The sequence below is a fragment of the Schistocerca cancellata genome, unplaced genomic scaffold (genome assembly GCF_023864275.1).
Source record: "Schistocerca cancellata isolate TAMUIC-IGC-003103 unplaced genomic scaffold, iqSchCanc2.1 HiC_scaffold_1099, whole genome shotgun sequence".
In the NCBI taxonomy this organism is placed as follows: domain Eukaryota; kingdom Metazoa; phylum Arthropoda; class Insecta; order Orthoptera; family Acrididae; genus Schistocerca; species Schistocerca cancellata.
Window position 1 is genome coordinate 1 of NW_026047098.1, and position 17284 is coordinate 17284.

Below are 17284 nucleotides of genomic sequence, written 5' to 3' on the forward strand. Positions count from 1 at the left end.
TAGTATGAAAAAGAGGCCTGGCAGGTGTAGCGACGTAAAAATGAAAAAATGAGATAGAGCCAACAGCACCCGGTGTTCCCAGGCGGTCACCCATCCAAGTACTAACCGGGCCCGATGTTGCTTAACTTCGGTGATCGGACGAGAACCGGTGTATTCAACATGGTATGGCCGTTGGCGTCCTTATACTGTAGCCGCACCACAGAAGAAGCATTCGCCTCTTCTCCCAACACACGCAATCGCTGCTTTCCGTGGCACATTTGACGCAAAGCGCGTCTTTCCACCTCGAAGGTGGCGCGGAGTGCGCGCTCGCCTCGGCGTCTCATAGGCGACTGCCGAACGTAGGTGAGACGCACAACACAGCTGCTCGATGCACCGCCTGTCATTCGTTTGGTGCGTGCGGCCTCCGACACCCGCTGGCGACGCACCTTGTTCCTGTTATCCGGCGCAGGGCTTGCGCGCGGCCGGGCGGCGGGGGGACTGCGCGGGGTGTTGCCGTGTCCTGCTGGACCGACGGAAGCTTTCTCACCTGCCTGACACACGCCGCGCTTCCAGATTTATGCGTAATTTGCGCGGTGCATTTGCATTCGCGCCTGTCCCCCCCTCCCGTCCCGACTTGTCCCGACTTTGCTCGACTGCCGCTCGCTGCCGCTCGGGTCGCGGCCCATATGATAGCACAAGCACGAGAAACATCTGCGAGACGGGCGCGGGCCTGACCGGCGTGTCCGAGACGCCGTGGGCGGCCGTTCGGAGCTACTAGAGCAGCGCTGTGCCGTGCCGTGGAAAGGTGCGAAATCAAGCACAGAAGACACAGGCGGTTCGACAAAGCATCCATCTCTTGTTGCGACGAAAGATAAATTTTTGTTTACAAATTTGCGCATGTACACTGCTACAAAACAATAAGCCCTGACGTATTTCGCAACATTTCTGCCGCTTCATACTGTTTTGTTATTTCCAGAGACACTTTGGAAATCTTCCTTGGCACACGCTTCTTCAAACTGAGTTCCCTAATATCGTATCTGTTGCTTATTACAACAGATTTAAGTCATTGTGGAAACATCTTCGTCGCATCGGAAAGGTAGCATGAAGAGAGGGCTGGCGGGGGTGGCGACAAGAAAGCAAAATATGAAGACAGCCAGAGGTCCCAGGCAGTCACCGATCCGATTACTAACGTTGTTGTTTAACTTGGGTGATGGCTCGAGAACGGTTGATTTTTTTTTTTTTATATATATTTAGTTAGTTTTCGGAATTTAGCACTGCTACGTAACAGTAGGCTCTGACGCATTTCAAGAACACATCTGTCGATTGGTAGTGTTTTGTCATTTTCAACGAGTTCCTAGCAGTCTTCCTTCGCGCATTCTTACTCAAACCGAGTTCATTACCGTAATTTCGTATCTTACGTTTGATACAGTAGTTGAAAATGCTTGTGGAAGCATCTTTGTCACACCTGATAGTTAGTATGAAAAAGAGGCCTGGCAGGTGTAGCGACGTAAAAATGAAAAAATGAGATAGAGCCAACAGCACCCGGTGTTCCCAGGCGGTCACCCATCCAAGTACTAACCGGGCCCGATGTTGCTTAACTTCGGTGATCGGACGAGAACCGGTGTATTCAACATGGTATGGCCGTTGGCGTCCTTATACTGTAGCCGCACCACAGAAGAAGCATTCGCCTCTTCTCCCAACACACGCAATCGCTGCTTTCCGTGGCACATTTGACGCAAAGCGCGTCTTTCCACCTCGAAGGTGGCGCGGAGTGCGCGCTCGCCTCGGCGTCTCATAGGCGACTGCCGAACGTAGGTGAGACGCACAACACAGCTGCTCGATGCACCGCCTGTCATTCGTTTGGTGCGTGCGGCCTCCGACACCCGCTGGCGACGCACCTTGTTCCTGTTATCCGGCGCAGGGCTTGCGCGCGGCCGGGCGGCGGGGGGACTGCGCGGGGTGTTGCCGTGTCCTGCTGGACCGACGGAAGCTTTCTCACCTGCCTGACACACGCCGCGCTTCCAGATTTATGCGTAATTTGCGCGGTGCATTTGCATTCGCGCCTGTCCCCCCTCCCGTCCCGACTTGTCCCGACTTTGCTCGACTGCCGCTCGCTGCCGCTCGGGTCGCGGCCCATATGATAGCACAAGCACGAGAAACATCTGCGAGACGGGCGCGGGCCTGACCGGCGTGTCCGAGACGCCGTGGGCGGCCGTTCGGAGCTACTAGAGCAGCGCTGTGCCGTGCCGTGGAAAGGTGCGAAATCAAGCACAGAAGACACAGGCGGTTCGACAAAGCATCCATCTCTTGTTGCGACGAAAGATAAATTTTTGTTTACAAATTTGCGCATGTACACTGCTACAAAACAATAAGCCCTGACGTATTTCGCAACATTTCTGCCGCTTCATACTGTTTTGTTATTTCCAGAGACACTTTGGAAATCTTCCTTGGCACACGCTTCTTCAAACTGAGTTCCCTAATATCGTATCTGTTGCTTATTACAACAGATTTAAGTCATTGTGGAAACATCTTCGTCGCATCGGAAAGGTAGCATGAAGAGAGGGCTGGCGGGGGTGGCGACAAGAAAGCAAAATATGAAGACAGCCAGAGGTCCCAGGCAGTCACCGATCCGATTACTAACGTTGTTGTTTAACTTGGGTGATGGCTCGAGAACGGTTGATTTTTTTTTTTTTATATATATTTAGTTAGTTTTCGGAATTTAGCACTGCTACGTAACAGTAGGCTCTGACGCATTTCAAGAACACATCTGTCGATTGGTAGTGTTTTGTCATTTTCAACGAGTTCCTAGCAGTCTTCCTTCGCGCATTCTTACTCAAACCGAGTTCATTACCGTAATTTCGTATCTTACGTTTGATACAGTAGTTGAAAATGCTTGTGGAAGCATCTTTGTCACACCTGATAGTTAGTATGAAAAAGAGGCCTGGCAGGTGTAGCGACGTAAAAATGAAAAAATGAGATAGAGCCAACAGCACCCGGTGTTCCCAGGCGGTCACCCATCCAAGTACTAACCGGGCCCGATGTTGCTTAACTTCGGTGATCGGACGAGAACCGGTGTATTCAACATGGTATGGCCGTTGGCGTCCTTATACTGTAGCCGCACCACAGAAGAAGCATTCGCCTCTTCTCCCAACACACGCAATCGCTGCTTTCCGTGGCACATTTGACGCAAAGCGCGTCTTTCCACCTCGAAGGTGGCGCGGAGTGCGCGCTCGCCTCGGCGTCTCATAGGCGACTGCCGAACGTAGGTGAGACGCACAACACAGCTGCTCGATGCACCGCCTGTCATTCGTTTGGTGCGTGCGGCCTCCGACACCCGCTGGCGACGCACCTTGTTCCTGTTATCCGGCGCAGGGCTTGCGCGCGGCCGGGCGGCGGGGGGACTGCGCGGGGTGTTGCCGTGTCCTGCTGGACCGACGGAAGCTTTCTCACCTGCCTGACACACGCCGCGCTTCCAGATTTATGCGTAATTTGCGCGGTGCATTTGCATTCGCGCCTGTCCCCCCTCCCGTCCCGACTTGTCCCGACTTTGCTCGACTGCCGCTCGCTGCCGCTCGGGTCGCGGCCCATATGATAGCACAAGCACGAGAAACATCTGCGAGACGGGCGCGGGCCTGACCGGCGTGTCCGAGACGCCGTGGGCGGCCGTTCGGAGCTACTAGAGCAGCGCTGTGCCGTGCCGTGGAAAGGTGCGAAATCAAGCACAGAAGACACAGGCGGTTCGACAAAGCATCCATCTCTTGTTGCGACGAAAGATAAATTTTTGTTTACAAATTTGCGCATGTACACTGCTACAAAACAATAAGCCCTGACGTATTTCGCAACATTTCTGCCGCTTCATACTGTTTTGTTATTTCCAGAGACACTTTGGAAATCTTCCTTGGCACACGCTTCTTCAAACTGAGTTCCCTAATATCGTATCTGTTGCTTATTACAACAGATTTAAGTCATTGTGGAAACATCTTCGTCGCATCGGAAAGGTAGCATGAAGAGAGGGCTGGCGGGGGTGGCGACAAGAAAGCAAAATATGAAGACAGCCAGAGGTCCCAGGCAGTCACCGATCCGATTACTAACGTTGTTGTTTAACTTGGGTGATGGCTCGAGAACGGTTGATTTTTTTTTTTTTATATATATTTAGTTAGTTTTCGGAATTTAGCACTGCTACGTAACAGTAGGCTCTGACGCATTTCAAGAACACATCTGTCGATTGGTAGTGTTTTGTCATTTTCAACGAGTTCCTAGCAGTCTTCCTTCGCGCATTCTTACTCAAACCGAGTTCATTACCGTAATTTCGTATCTTACGTTTGATACAGTAGTTGAAAATGCTTGTGGAAGCATCTTTGTCACACCTGATAGTTAGTATGAAAAAGAGGCCTGGCAGGTGTAGCGACGTAAAAATGAAAAAATGAGATAGAGCCAACAGCACCCGGTGTTCCCAGGCGGTCACCCATCCAAGTACTAACCGGGCCCGATGTTGCTTAACTTCGGTGATCGGACGAGAACCGGTGTATTCAACATGGTATGGCCGTTGGCGTCCTTATACTGTAGCCGCACCACAGAAGAAGCATTCGCCTCTTCTCCCAACACACGCAATCGCTGCTTTCCGTGGCACATTTGACGCAAAGCGCGTCTTTCCACCTCGAAGGTGGCGCGGAGTGCGCGCTCGCCTCGGCGTCTCATAGGCGACTGCCGAACGTAGGTGAGACGCACAACACAGCTGCTCGATGCACCGCCTGTCATTCGTTTGGTGCGTGCGGCCTCCGACACCCGCTGGCGACGCACCTTGTTCCTGTTATCCGGCGCAGGGCTTGCGCGCGCGCCGGGCGGCGCGGGGGACTGCGCGGGGTGTTGCCGTGTCCTGCTGGACCGACGGAAGCTTTCTCACCTGCCTGACACACGCCGCGCTTCCAGATTTATGCGTAATTTGCGCGGTGCATTTGCATTCGCGCCTGTCCCCCCTCCCGTCCCGACTTGTCCCGACTTTGCTCGACTGCCGCTCGCTGCCGCTCGGGTCGCGGCCCATATGATAGCACAAGCACGAGAAACATCTGCGAGACGGGCGCGGGCCTGACCGGCGTGTCCGAGACGCCGTGGGCGGCCGTTCGGAGCTACTAGAGCAGCGCTGTGCCGTGCCGTGGAAAGGTGCGAAATCAAGCACAGAAGACACAGGCGGTTCGACAAAGCATCCATCTCTTGTTGCGACGAAAGATAAATTTTTGTTTACAAATTTGCGCATGTACACTGCTACAAAACAATAAGCCCTGACGTATTTCGCAACATTTCTGCCGCTTCATACTGTTTTGTTATTTCCAGAGACACTTTGGAAATCTTCCTTGGCACACGCTTCTTCAAACTGAGTTCCCTAATATCGTATCTGTTGCTTATTACAACAGATTTAAGTCATTGTGGAAACATCTTCGTCGCATCGGAAAGGTAGCATGAAGAGAGGGCTGGCGGGGGTGGCGACAAGAAAGCAAAATATGAAGACAGCCAGAGGTCCCAGGCAGTCACCGATCCGATTACTAACGTTGTTGTTTAACTTGGGTGATGGCTCGAGAACGGTTGATTTTTTTTTTTTTATATATATTTAGTTAGTTTTCGGAATTTAGCACTGCTACGTAACAGTAGGCTCTGACGCATTTCAAGAACACATCTGTCGATTGGTAGTGTTTTGTCATTTTCAACGAGTTCCTAGCAGTCTTCCTTCGCGCATTCTTACTCAAACCGAGTTCATTACCGTAATTTCGTATCTTACGTTTGATACAGTAGTTGAAAATGCTTGTGGAAGCATCTTTGTCACACCTGATAGTTAGTATGAAAAAGAGGCCTGGCAGGTGTAGCGACGTAAAAATGAAAAAATGAGATAGAGCCAACAGCACCCGGTGTTCCCAGGCGGTCACCCATCCAAGTACTAACCGGGCCCGATGTTGCTTAACTTCGGTGATCGGACGAGAACCGGTGTATTCAACATGGTATGGCCGTTGGCGTCCTTATACTGTAGCCGCACCACAGAAGAAGCATTCGCCTCTTCTCCCAACACACGCAATCGCTGCTTTCCGTGGCACATTTGACGCAAAGCGCGTCTTTCCACCTCGAAGGTGGCGCGGAGTGCGCGCTCGCCTCGGCGTCTCATAGGCGACTGCCGAACGTAGGTGAGACGCACAACACAGCTGCTCGATGCACCGCCTGTCATTCGTTTGGTGCGTGCGGCCTCCGACACCCGCTGGCGACGCACCTTGTTCCTGTTATCCGGCGCAGGGCTTGCGCGCGGCCGGGCGGCGGGGGGACTGCGCGGGGTGTTGCCGTGTCCTGCTGGACCGACGGAAGCTTTCTCACCTGCCTGACACACGCCGCGCTTCCAGATTTATGCGTAATTTGCGCGGTGCATTTGCATTCGCGCCTGTCCCCCCTCCCGTCCCGACTTGTCCCGACTTTGCTCGACTGCCGCTCGCTGCCGCTCGGGTCGCGGCCCATATGATAGCACAAGCACGAGAAACATCTGCGAGACGGGCGCGGGCCTGACCGGCGTGTCCGAGACGCCGTGGGCGGCCGTTCGGAGCTACTAGAGCAGCGCTGTGCCGTGCCGTGGAAAGGTGCGAAATCAAGCACAGAAGACACAGGCGGTTCGACAAAGCATCCATCTCTTGTTGCGACGAAAGATAAATTTTTGTTTACAAATTTGCGCATGTACACTGCTACAAAACAATAAGCCCTGACGTATTTCGCAACATTTCTGCCGCTTCATACTGTTTTGTTATTTCCAGAGACACTTTGGAAATCTTCCTTGGCACACGCTTCTTCAAACTGAGTTCCCTAATATCGTATCTGTTGCTTATTACAACAGATTTAAGTCATTGTGGAAACATCTTCGTCGCATCGGAAAGGTAGCATGAAGAGAGGGCTGGCGGGGGTGGCGACAAGAAAGCAAAATATGAAGACAGCCAGAGGTCCCAGGCAGTCACCGATCCGATTACTAACGTTGTTGTTTAACTTGGGTGATGGCTCGAGAACGGTTGATTTTTTTTTTTTTATATATATTTAGTTAGTTTTCGGAATTTAGCACTGCTACGTAACAGTAGGCTCTGACGCATTTCAAGAACACATCTGTCGATTGGTAGTGTTTTGTCATTTTCAACGAGTTCCTAGCAGTCTTCCTTCGCGCATTCTTACTCAAACCGAGTTCATTACCGTAATTTCGTATCTTACGTTTGATACAGTAGTTGAAAATGCTTGTGGAAGCATCTTTGTCACACCTGATAGTTAGTATGAAAAAGAGGCCTGGCAGGTGTAGCGACGTAAAAATGAAAAAATGAGATAGAGCCAACAGCACCCGGTGTTCCCAGGCGGTCACCCATCCAAGTACTAACCGGGCCCGATGTTGCTTAACTTCGGTGATCGGACGAGAACCGGTGTATTCAACATGGTATGGCCGTTGGCGTCCTTATACTGTAGCCGCACCACAGAAGAAGCATTCGCCTCTTCTCCCAACACACGCAATCGCTGCTTTCCGTGGCACATTTGACGCAAAGCGCGTCTTTCCACCTCGAAGGTGGCGCGGAGTGCGCGCTCGCCTCGGCGTCTCATAGGCGACTGCCGAACGTAGGTGAGACGCACAACACAGCTGCTCGATGCACCGCCTGTCATTCGTTTGGTGCGTGCGGCCTCCGACACCCGCTGGCGACGCACCTTGTTCCTGTTATCCGGCGCAGGGCTTGCGCGCGGCCGGGCGGCGGGGGGACTGCGCGGGGTGTTGCCGTGTCCTGCTGGACCGACGGAAGCTTTCTCACCTGCCTGACACACGCCGCGCTTCCAGATTTATGCGTAATTTGCGCGGTGCATTTGCATTCGCGCCTGTCCCCCCTCCCGTCCCGACTTGTCCCGACTTTGCTCGACTGCCGCTCGCTGCCGCTCGGGTCGCGGCCCATATGATAGCACAAGCACGAGAAACATCTGCGAGACGGGCGCGGGCCTGACCGGCGTGTCCGAGACGCCGTGGGCGGCCGTTCGGAGCTACTAGAGCAGCGCTGTGCCGTGCCGTGGAAAGGTGCGAAATCAAGCACAGAAGACACAGGCGGTTCGACAAAGCATCCATCTCTTGTTGCGACGAAAGATAAATTTTTGTTTACAAATTTGCGCATGTACACTGCTACAAAACAATAAGCCCTGACGTATTTCGCAACATTTCTGCCGCTTCATACTGTTTTGTTATTTCCAGAGACACTTTGGAAATCTTCCTTGGCACACGCTTCTTCAAACTGAGTTCCCTAATATCGTATCTGTTGCTTATTACAACAGATTTAAGTCATTGTGGAAACATCTTCGTCGCATCGGAAAGGTAGCATGAAGAGAGGGCTGGCGGGGGTGGCGACAAGAAAGCAAAATATGAAGACAGCCAGAGGTCCCAGGCAGTCACCGATCCGATTACTAACGTTGTTGTTTAACTTGGGTGATGGCTCGAGAACGGTTGATTTTTTTTTTTTTATATATATTTAGTTAGTTTTCGGAATTTAGCACTGCTACGTAACAGTAGGCTCTGACGCATTTCAAGAACACATCTGTCGATTGGTAGTGTTTTGTCATTTTCAACGAGTTCCTAGCAGTCTTCCTTCGCGCATTCTTACTCAAACCGAGTTCATTACCGTAATTTCGTATCTTACGTTTGATACAGTAGTTGAAAATGCTTGTGGAAGCATCTTTGTCACACCTGATAGTTAGTATGAAAAAGAGGCCTGGCAGGTGTAGCGACGTAAAAATGAAAAAATGAGATAGAGCCAACAGCACCCGGTGTTCCCAGGCGGTCACCCATCCAAGTACTAACCGGGCCCGATGTTGCTTAACTTCGGTGATCGGACGAGAACCGGTGTATTCAACATGGTATGGCCGTTGGCGTCCTTATACTGTAGCCGCACCACAGAAGAAGCATTCGCCTCTTCTCCCAACACACGCAATCGCTGCTTTCCGTGGCACATTTGACGCAAAGCGCGTCTTTCCACCTCGAAGGTGGCGCGGAGTGCGCGCTCGCCTCGGCGTCTCATAGGCGACTGCCGAACGTAGGTGAGACGCACAACACAGCTGCTCGATGCACCGCCTGTCATTCGTTTGGTGCGTGCGGCCTCCGACACCCGCTGGCGACGCACCTTGTTCCTGTTATCCGGCGCAGGGCTTGCGCGCGGCCGGGCGGCGGGGGGACTGCGCGGGGTGTTGCCGTGTCCTGCTGGACCGACGGAAGCTTTCTCACCTGCCTGACACACGCCGCGCTTCCAGATTTATGCGTAATTTGCGCGGTGCATTTGCATTCGCGCCTGTCCCCCCTCCCGTCCCGACTTGTCCCGACTTTGCTCGACTGCCGCTCGCTGCCGCTCGGGTCGCGGCCCATATGATAGCACAAGCACGAGAAACATCTGCGAGACGGGCGCGGGCCTGACCGGCGTGTCCGAGACGCCGTGGGCGGCCGTTCGGAGCTACTAGAGCAGCGCTGTGCCGTGCCGTGGAAAGGTGCGAAATCAAGCACAGAAGACACAGGCGGTTCGACAAAGCATCCATCTCTTGTTGCGACGAAAGATAAATTTTTGTTTACAAATTTGCGCATGTACACTGCTACAAAACAATAAGCCCTGACGTATTTCGCAACATTTCTGCCGCTTCATACTGTTTTGTTATTTCCAGAGACACTTTGGAAATCTTCCTTGGCACACGCTTCTTCAAACTGAGTTCCCTAATATCGTATCTGTTGCTTATTACAACAGATTTAAGTCATTGTGGAAACATCTTCGTCGCATCGGAAAGGTAGCATGAAGAGAGGGCTGGCGGGGGTGGCGACAAGAAAGCAAAATATGAAGACAGCCAGAGGTCCCAGGCAGTCACCGATCCGATTACTAACGTTGTTGTTTAACTTGGGTGATGGCTCGAGAACGGTTGATTTTTTTTTTTTTATATATATTTAGTTAGTTTTCGGAATTTAGCACTGCTACGTAACAGTAGCTCTGACGCATTTCAAGAACACATCTGTCGATTGGTAGTGTTTTGTCATTTTCAACGAGTTCCTAGCAGTCTTCCTTCGCGCATTCTTACTCAAACCGAGTTCATTACCGTAATTTCGTATCTTACGTTTGATACAGTAGTTGAAAATGCTTGTGGAAGCATCTTTGTCACACCTGATAGTTAGTATGAAAAAGAGGCCTGGCAGGTGTAGCGACGTAAAAATGAAAAAATGAGATAGAGCCAACAGCACCCGGTGTTCCCAGGCGGTCACCCATCCAAGTACTAACCGGGCCCGATGTTGCTTAACTTCGGTGATCGGACGAGAACCGGTGTATTCAACATGGTATGGCCGTTGGCGTCCTTATACTGTAGCCGCACCACAGAAGAAGCATTCGCCTCTTCTCCCAACACACGCAATCGCTGCTTTCCGTGGCACATTTGACGCAAAGCGCGTCTTTCCACCTCGAAGGTGGCGCGGAGTGCGCGCTCGCCTCGGCGTCTCATAGGCGACTGCCGAACGTAGGTGAGACGCACAACACAGCTGCTCGATGCACCGCCTGTCATTCGTTTGGTGCGTGCGGCCTCCGACACCCGCTGGCGACGCACCTTGTTCCTGTTATCCGGCGCAGGGCTTGCGCGCGGCCGGGCGGCGGGGGGACTGCGCGGGGTGTTGCCGTGTCCTGCTGGACCGACGGAAGCTTTCTCACCTGCCTGACACACGCCGCGCTTCCAGATTTATGCGTAATTTGCGCGGTGCATTTGCATTCGCGCCTGTCCCCCCCTCCCGTCCCGACTTGTCCCGACTTTGCTCGACTGCCGCTCGCTGCCGCTCGGGTCGCGGCCCATATGATAGCACAAGCACGAGAAACATCTGCGAGACGGGCGCGGGCCTGACCGGCGTGTCCGAGACGCCGTGGGCGGCCGTTCGGAGCTACTAGAGCAGCGCTGTGCCGTGCCGTGGAAAGGTGCGAAATCAAGCACAGAAGACACAGGCGGTTCGACAAAGCATCCATCTCTTGTTGCGACGAAAGATAAATTTTTGTTTACAAATTTGCGCATGTACACTGCTACAAAACAATAAGCCCTGACGTATTTCGCAACATTTCTGCCGCTTCATACTGTTTTGTTATTTCCAGAGACACTTTGGAAATCTTCCTTGGCACACGCTTCTTCAAACTGAGTTCCCTAATATCGTATCTGTTGCTTATTACAACAGATTTAAGTCATTGTGGAAACATCTTCGTCGCATCGGAAAGGTAGCATGAAGAGAGGGCTGGCGGGGGTGGCGACAAGAAAGCAAAATATGAAGACAGCCAGAGGTCCCAGGCAGTCACCGATCCGATTACTAACGTTGTTGTTTAACTTGGGTGATGGCTCGAGAACGGTTGATTTTTTTTTTTTTATATATATTTAGTTAGTTTTCGGAATTTAGCACTGCTACGTAACAGTAGGCTCTGACGCATTTCAAGAACACATCTGTCGATTGGTAGTGTTTTGTCATTTTCAACGAGTTCCTAGCAGTCTTCCTTCGCGCATTCTTACTCAAACCGAGTTCATTACCGTAATTTCGTATCTTACGTTTGATACAGTAGTTGAAAATGCTTGTGGAAGCATCTTTGTCACACCTGATAGTTAGTATGAAAAAGAGGCCTGGCAGGTGTAGCGACGTAAAAATGAAAAAATGAGATAGAGCCAACAGCACCCGGTGTTCCCAGGCGGTCACCCATCCAAGTACTAACCGGGCCCGATGTTGCTTAACTTCGGTGATCGGACGAGAACCGGTGTATTCAACATGGTATGGCCGTTGGCGTCCTTATACTGTAGCCGCACCACAGAAGAAGCATTCGCCTCTTCTCCCAACACACGCAATCGCTGCTTTCCGTGGCACATTTGACGCAAAGCGCGTCTTTCCACCTCGAAGGTGGCGCGGAGTGCGCGCTCGCCTCGGCGTCTCATAGGCGACTGCCGAACGTAGGTGAGACGCACAACACAGCTGCTCGATGCACCGCCTGTCATTCGTTTGGTGCGTGCGGCCTCCGACACCCGCTGGCGACGCACCTTGTTCCTGTTATCCGGCGCAGGGCTTGCGCGCGGCCGGGCGGCGGGGGGACTGCGCGGGGTGTTGCCGTGTCCTGCTGGACCGACGGAAGCTTTCTCACCTGCCTGACACACGCCGCGCTTCCAGATTTATGCGTAATTTGCGCGGTGCATTTGCATTCGCGCCTGTCCCCCCTCCCGTCCCGACTTGTCCCGACTTTGCTCGACTGCCGCTCGCTGCCGCTCGGGTCGCGGCCCATATGATAGCACAAGCACGAGAAACATCTGCGAGACGGGCGCGGGCCTGACCGGCGTGTCCGAGACGCCGTGGGCGGCCGTTCGGAGCTACTAGAGCAGCGCTGTGCCGTGCCGTGGAAAGGTGCGAAATCAAGCACAGAAGACACAGGCGGTTCGACAAAGCATCCATCTCTTGTTGCGACGAAAGATAAATTTTTGTTTACAAATTTGCGCATGTACACTGCTACAAAACAATAAGCCCTGACGTATTTCGCAACATTTCTGCCGCTTCATACTGTTTTGTTATTTCCAGAGACACTTTGGAAATCTTCCTTGGCACACGCTTCTTCAAACTGAGTTCCCTAATATCGTATCTGTTGCTTATTACAACAGATTTAAGTCATTGTGGAAACATCTTCGTCGCATCGGAAAGGTAGCATGAAGAGAGGGCTGGCGGGGGTGGCGACAAGAAAGCAAAATATGAAGACAGCCAGAGGTCCCAGGCAGTCACCGATCCGATTACTAACGTTGTTGTTTAACTTGGGTGATGGCTCGAGAACGGTTGATTTTTTTTTTTTTATATATATTTAGTTAGTTTTCGGAATTTAGCACTGCTACGTAACAGTAGGCTCTGACGCATTTCAAGAACACATCTGTCGATTGGTAGTGTTTTGTCATTTTCAACGAGTTCCTAGCAGTCTTCCTTCGCGCATTCTTACTCAAACCGAGTTCATTACCGTAATTTCGTATCTTACGTTTGATACAGTAGTTGAAAATGCTTGTGGAAGCATCTTTGTCACACCTGATAGTTAGTATGAAAAAGAGGCCTGGCAGGTGTAGCGACGTAAAAATGAAAAAATGAGATAGAGCCAACAGCACCCGGTGTTCCCAGGCGGTCACCCATCCAAGTACTAACCGGGCCCGATGTTGCTTAACTTCGGTGATCGGACGAGAACCGGTGTATTCAACATGGTATGGCCGTTGGCGTCCTTATACTGTAGCCGCACCACAGAAGAAGCATTCGCCTCTTCTCCCAACACACGCAATCGCTGCTTTCCGTGGCACATTTGACGCAAAGCGCGTCTTTCCACCTCGAAGGTGGCGCGGAGTGCGCGCTCGCCTCGGCGTCTCATAGGCGACTGCCGAACGTAGGTGAGACGCACAACACAGCTGCTCGATGCACCGCCTGTCATTCGTTTGGTGCGTGCGGCCTCCGACACCCGCTGGCGACGCACCTTGTTCCTGTTATCCGGCGCAGGGCTTGCGCGCGGCCGGGCGGCGGGGGGACTGCGCGGGGTGTTGCCGTGTCCTGCTGGACCGACGGAAGCTTTCTCACCTGCCTGACACACGCCGCGCTTCCAGATTTATGCGTAATTTGCGCGGTGCATTTGCATTCGCGCCTGTCCCCCCTCCCGTCCCGACTTGTCCCGACTTTGCTCGACTGCCGCTCGCTGCCGCTCGGGTCGCGGCCCATATGATAGCACAAGCACGAGAAACATCTGCGAGACGGGCGCGGGCCTGACCGGCGTGTCCGAGACGCCGTGGGCGGCCGTTCGGAGCTACTAGAGCAGCGCTGTGCCGTGCCGTGGAAAGGTGCGAAATCAAGCACAGAAGACACAGGCGGTTCGACAAAGCATCCATCTCTTGTTGCGACGAAAGATAAATTTTTGTTTACAAATTTGCGCATGTACACTGCTACAAAACAATAAGCCCTGACGTATTTCGCAACATTTCTGCCGCTTCATACTGTTTTGTTATTTCCAGAGACACTTTGGAAATCTTCCTTGGCACACGCTTCTTCAAACTGAGTTCCCTAATATCGTATCTGTTGCTTATTACAACAGATTTAAGTCATTGTGGAAACATCTTCGTCGCATCGGAAAGGTAGCATGAAGAGAGGGCTGGCGGGGGTGGCGACAAGAAAGCAAAATATGAAGACAGCCAGAGGTCCCAGGCAGTCACCGATCCGATTACTAACGTTGTTGTTTAACTTGGGTGATGGCTCGAGAACGGTTGATTTTTTTTTTTTTATATATATTTAGTTAGTTTTCGGAATTTAGCACTGCTACGTAACAGTAGGCTCTGACGCATTTCAAGAACACATCTGTCGATTGGTAGTGTTTTGTCATTTTCAACGAGTTCCTAGCAGTCTTCCTTCGCGCATTCTTACTCAAACCGAGTTCATTACCGTAATTTCGTATCTTACGTTTGATACAGTAGTTGAAAATGCTTGTGGAAGCATCTTTGTCACACCTGATAGTTAGTATGAAAAAGAGGCCTGGCAGGTGTAGCGACGTAAAAATGAAAAAATGAGATAGAGCCAACAGCACCCGGTGTTCCCAGGCGGTCACCCATCCAAGTACTAACCGGGCCCGATGTTGCTTAACTTCGGTGATCGGACGAGAACCGGTGTATTCAACATGGTATGGCCGTTGGCGTCCTTATACTGTAGCCGCACCACAGAAGAAGCATTCGCCTCTTCTCCCAACACACGCAATCGCTGCTTTCCGTGGCACATTTGACGCAAAGCGCGTCTTTCCACCTCGAAGGTGGCGCGGAGTGCGCGCTCGCCTCGGCGTCTCATAGGCGACTGCCGAACGTAGGTGAGACGCACAACACAGCTGCTCGATGCACCGCCTGTCATTCGTTTGGTGCGTGCGGCCTCCGACACCCGCTGGCGACGCACCTTGTTCCTGTTATCCGGCGCAGGGCTTGCGCGCGGCCGGGCGGCGGGGGGACTGCGCGGGGTGTTGCCGTGTCCTGCTGGACCGACGGAAGCTTTCTCACCTGCCTGACACACGCCGCGCTTCCAGATTTATGCGTAATTTGCGCGGTGCATTTGCATTCGCGCCTGTCCCCCCTCCCGTCCCGACTTGTCCCGACTTTGCTCGACTGCCGCTCGCTGCCGCTCGGGTCGCGGCCCATATGATAGCACAAGCACGAGAAACATCTGCGAGACGGGCGCGGGCCTGACCGGCGTGTCCGAGACGCCGTGGGCGGCCGTTCGGAGCTACTAGAGCAGCGCTGTGCCGTGCCGTGGAAAGGTGCGAAATCAAGCACAGAAGACACAGGCGGTTCGACAAAGCATCCATCTCTTGTTGCGACGAAAGATAAATTTTTGTTTACAAATTTGCGCATGTACACTGCTACAAAACAATAAGCCCTGACGTATTTCGCAACATTTCTGCCGCTTCATACTGTTTTGTTATTTCCAGAGACACTTTGGAAATCTTCCTTGGCACACGCTTCTTCAAACTGAGTTCCCTAATATCGTATCTGTTGCTTATTACAACAGATTTAAGTCATTGTGGAAACATCTTCGTCGCATCGGAAAGGTAGCATGAAGAGAGGGCTGGCGGGGGTGGCGACAAGAAAGCAAAATATGAAGACAGCCAGAGGTCCCAGGCAGTCACCGATCCGATTACTAACGTTGTTGTTTAACTTGGGTGATGGCTCGAGAACGGTTGATTTTTTTTTTTTTATATATATTTAGTTAGTTTTCGGAATTTAGCACTGCTACGTAACAGTAGGCTCTGACGCATTTCAAGAACACATCTGTCGATTGGTAGTGTTTTGTCATTTTCAACGAGTTCCTAGCAGTCTTCCTTCGCGCATTCTTACTCAAACCGAGTTCATTACCGTAATTTCGTATCTTACGTTTGATACAGTAGTTGAAAATGCTTGTGGAAGCATCTTTGTCACACCTGATAGTTAGTATGAAAAAGAGGCCTGGCAGGTGTAGCGACGTAAAAATGAAAAAATGAGATAGAGCCAACAGCACCCGGTGTTCCCAGGCGGTCACCCATCCAAGTACTAACCGGGCCCGATGTTGCTTAACTTCGGTGATCGGACGAGAACCGGTGTATTCAACATGGTATGGCCGTTGGCGTCCTTATACTGTAGCCGCACCACAGAAGAAGCATTCGCCTCTTCTCCCAACACACGCAATCGCTGCTTTCCGTGGCACATTTGACGCAAAGCGCGTCTTTCCACCTCGAAGGTGGCGCGGAGTGCGCGCTCGCCTCGGCGTCTCATAGGCGACTGCCGAACGTAGGTGAGACGCACAACACAGCTGCTCGATGCACCGCCTGTCATTCGTTTGGTGCGTGCGGCCTCCGACACCCGCTGGCGACGCACCTTGTTCCTGTTATCCGGCGCAGGGCTTGCGCGCGGCCGGGCGGCGGGGGGACTGCGCGGGGTGTTGCCGTGTCCTGCTGGACCGACGGAAGCTTTCTCACCTGCCTGACACACGCCGCGCTTCCAGATTTATGCGTAATTTGCGCGGTGCATTTGCATTCGCGCCTGTCCCCCCTCCCGTCCCGACTTGTCCCGACTTTGCTCGACTGCCGCTCGCTGCCGCTCGGGTCGCGGCCCATATGATAGCACAAGCACGAGAAACATCTGCGAGACGGGCGCGGGCCTGACCGGCGTGTCCGAGACGCCGTGGGCGGCCGTTCGGAGCTACTAGAGCAGCGCTGTGCCGTGCCGTGGAAAGGTGCGAAATCAAGCACAGAAGACACAGGCGGTTCGACAAAGCATCCATCTCTTGTTGCGACGAAAGATAAATTTTTGTTTACAAATTTGCGCATGTACACTGCTACAAAACAATAAGCCCTGACGTATTTCGCAACATTTCTGCCGCTTCATACTGTTTTGTTATTTCCAGAGACACTTTGGAAATCTTCCTTGGCACACGCTTCTTCAAACTGAGTTCCCTAATATCGTATCTGTTGCTTATTACAACAGATTTAAGTCATTGTGGAAACATCTTCGTCGCATCGGAAAGGTAGCATGAAGAGAGGGCTGGCGGGGGTGGCGACAAGAAAGCAAAATATGAAGACAGCCAGAGGTCCCAGGCAGTCACCGATCCGATTACTAACGTTGTTGTTTAACTTGGGTGATGGCTCGAGAACGGTTGATTTTTTTTTTTTTATATATATTTAGTTAGTTTTCGGAATTTAGCACTGCTACGTAACAGTAGGCTCTGACGCATTTCAAGAACACATCTGTCGATTGGTAGTGTTTTGTCATT

The 17284-nt window shown here is 52.2% G+C and overlaps 12 non-coding genes across 12 annotated transcripts; all 12 read right to left on the reverse strand.

The window, feature by feature from the left end:
• Positions 1–57: 57 nt before the first annotated feature.
• On the reverse strand, positions 58–176 carry LOC126154617 (5S ribosomal RNA). Its single transcript, XR_007532175.1, has one exon. It is a non-coding gene; the product is annotated as a 5S ribosomal RNA (ribosomal RNA).
• Positions 177–1509: 1333 nt separating this feature from the next.
• On the reverse strand, positions 1510–1628 carry LOC126154628 (5S ribosomal RNA). The gene has a single exon (XR_007532184.1). It is a non-coding gene; the product is annotated as a 5S ribosomal RNA (ribosomal RNA).
• Positions 1629–2960: 1332 nt separating this feature from the next.
• LOC126154629 (5S ribosomal RNA) lies at positions 2961–3079 on the reverse strand. The gene has a single exon (XR_007532185.1). It is a non-coding gene; the product is annotated as a 5S ribosomal RNA (ribosomal RNA).
• Positions 3080–4411: 1332 nt separating this feature from the next.
• On the reverse strand, positions 4412–4530 carry LOC126154630 (5S ribosomal RNA). The gene has a single exon (XR_007532186.1). It is a non-coding gene; the product is annotated as a 5S ribosomal RNA (ribosomal RNA).
• A 1334-nt stretch (positions 4531–5864) lies between these two features.
• Positions 5865–5983, reverse strand: LOC126154631 (5S ribosomal RNA). The gene has a single exon (XR_007532187.1). It is a non-coding gene; the product is annotated as a 5S ribosomal RNA (ribosomal RNA).
• A 1332-nt stretch (positions 5984–7315) lies between these two features.
• LOC126154619 (5S ribosomal RNA) lies at positions 7316–7434 on the reverse strand. Its single transcript, XR_007532176.1, has one exon. It is a non-coding gene; the product is annotated as a 5S ribosomal RNA (ribosomal RNA).
• A 1332-nt stretch (positions 7435–8766) lies between these two features.
• Positions 8767–8885, reverse strand: LOC126154620 (5S ribosomal RNA). The gene has a single exon (XR_007532177.1). It is a non-coding gene; the product is annotated as a 5S ribosomal RNA (ribosomal RNA).
• Positions 8886–10216: 1331 nt separating this feature from the next.
• Positions 10217–10335, reverse strand: LOC126154621 (5S ribosomal RNA). Its single transcript, XR_007532178.1, has one exon. It is a non-coding gene; the product is annotated as a 5S ribosomal RNA (ribosomal RNA).
• A 1333-nt stretch (positions 10336–11668) lies between these two features.
• LOC126154622 (5S ribosomal RNA) lies at positions 11669–11787 on the reverse strand. Its single transcript, XR_007532179.1, has one exon. It is a non-coding gene; the product is annotated as a 5S ribosomal RNA (ribosomal RNA).
• Positions 11788–13119: 1332 nt separating this feature from the next.
• On the reverse strand, positions 13120–13238 carry LOC126154623 (5S ribosomal RNA). The gene has a single exon (XR_007532180.1). It is a non-coding gene; the product is annotated as a 5S ribosomal RNA (ribosomal RNA).
• A 1332-nt stretch (positions 13239–14570) lies between these two features.
• On the reverse strand, positions 14571–14689 carry LOC126154624 (5S ribosomal RNA). The gene has a single exon (XR_007532181.1). It is a non-coding gene; the product is annotated as a 5S ribosomal RNA (ribosomal RNA).
• A 1332-nt stretch (positions 14690–16021) lies between these two features.
• On the reverse strand, positions 16022–16140 carry LOC126154625 (5S ribosomal RNA). Its single transcript, XR_007532182.1, has one exon. It is a non-coding gene; the product is annotated as a 5S ribosomal RNA (ribosomal RNA).
• Positions 16141–17284: the final 1144 nt, after the last annotated feature.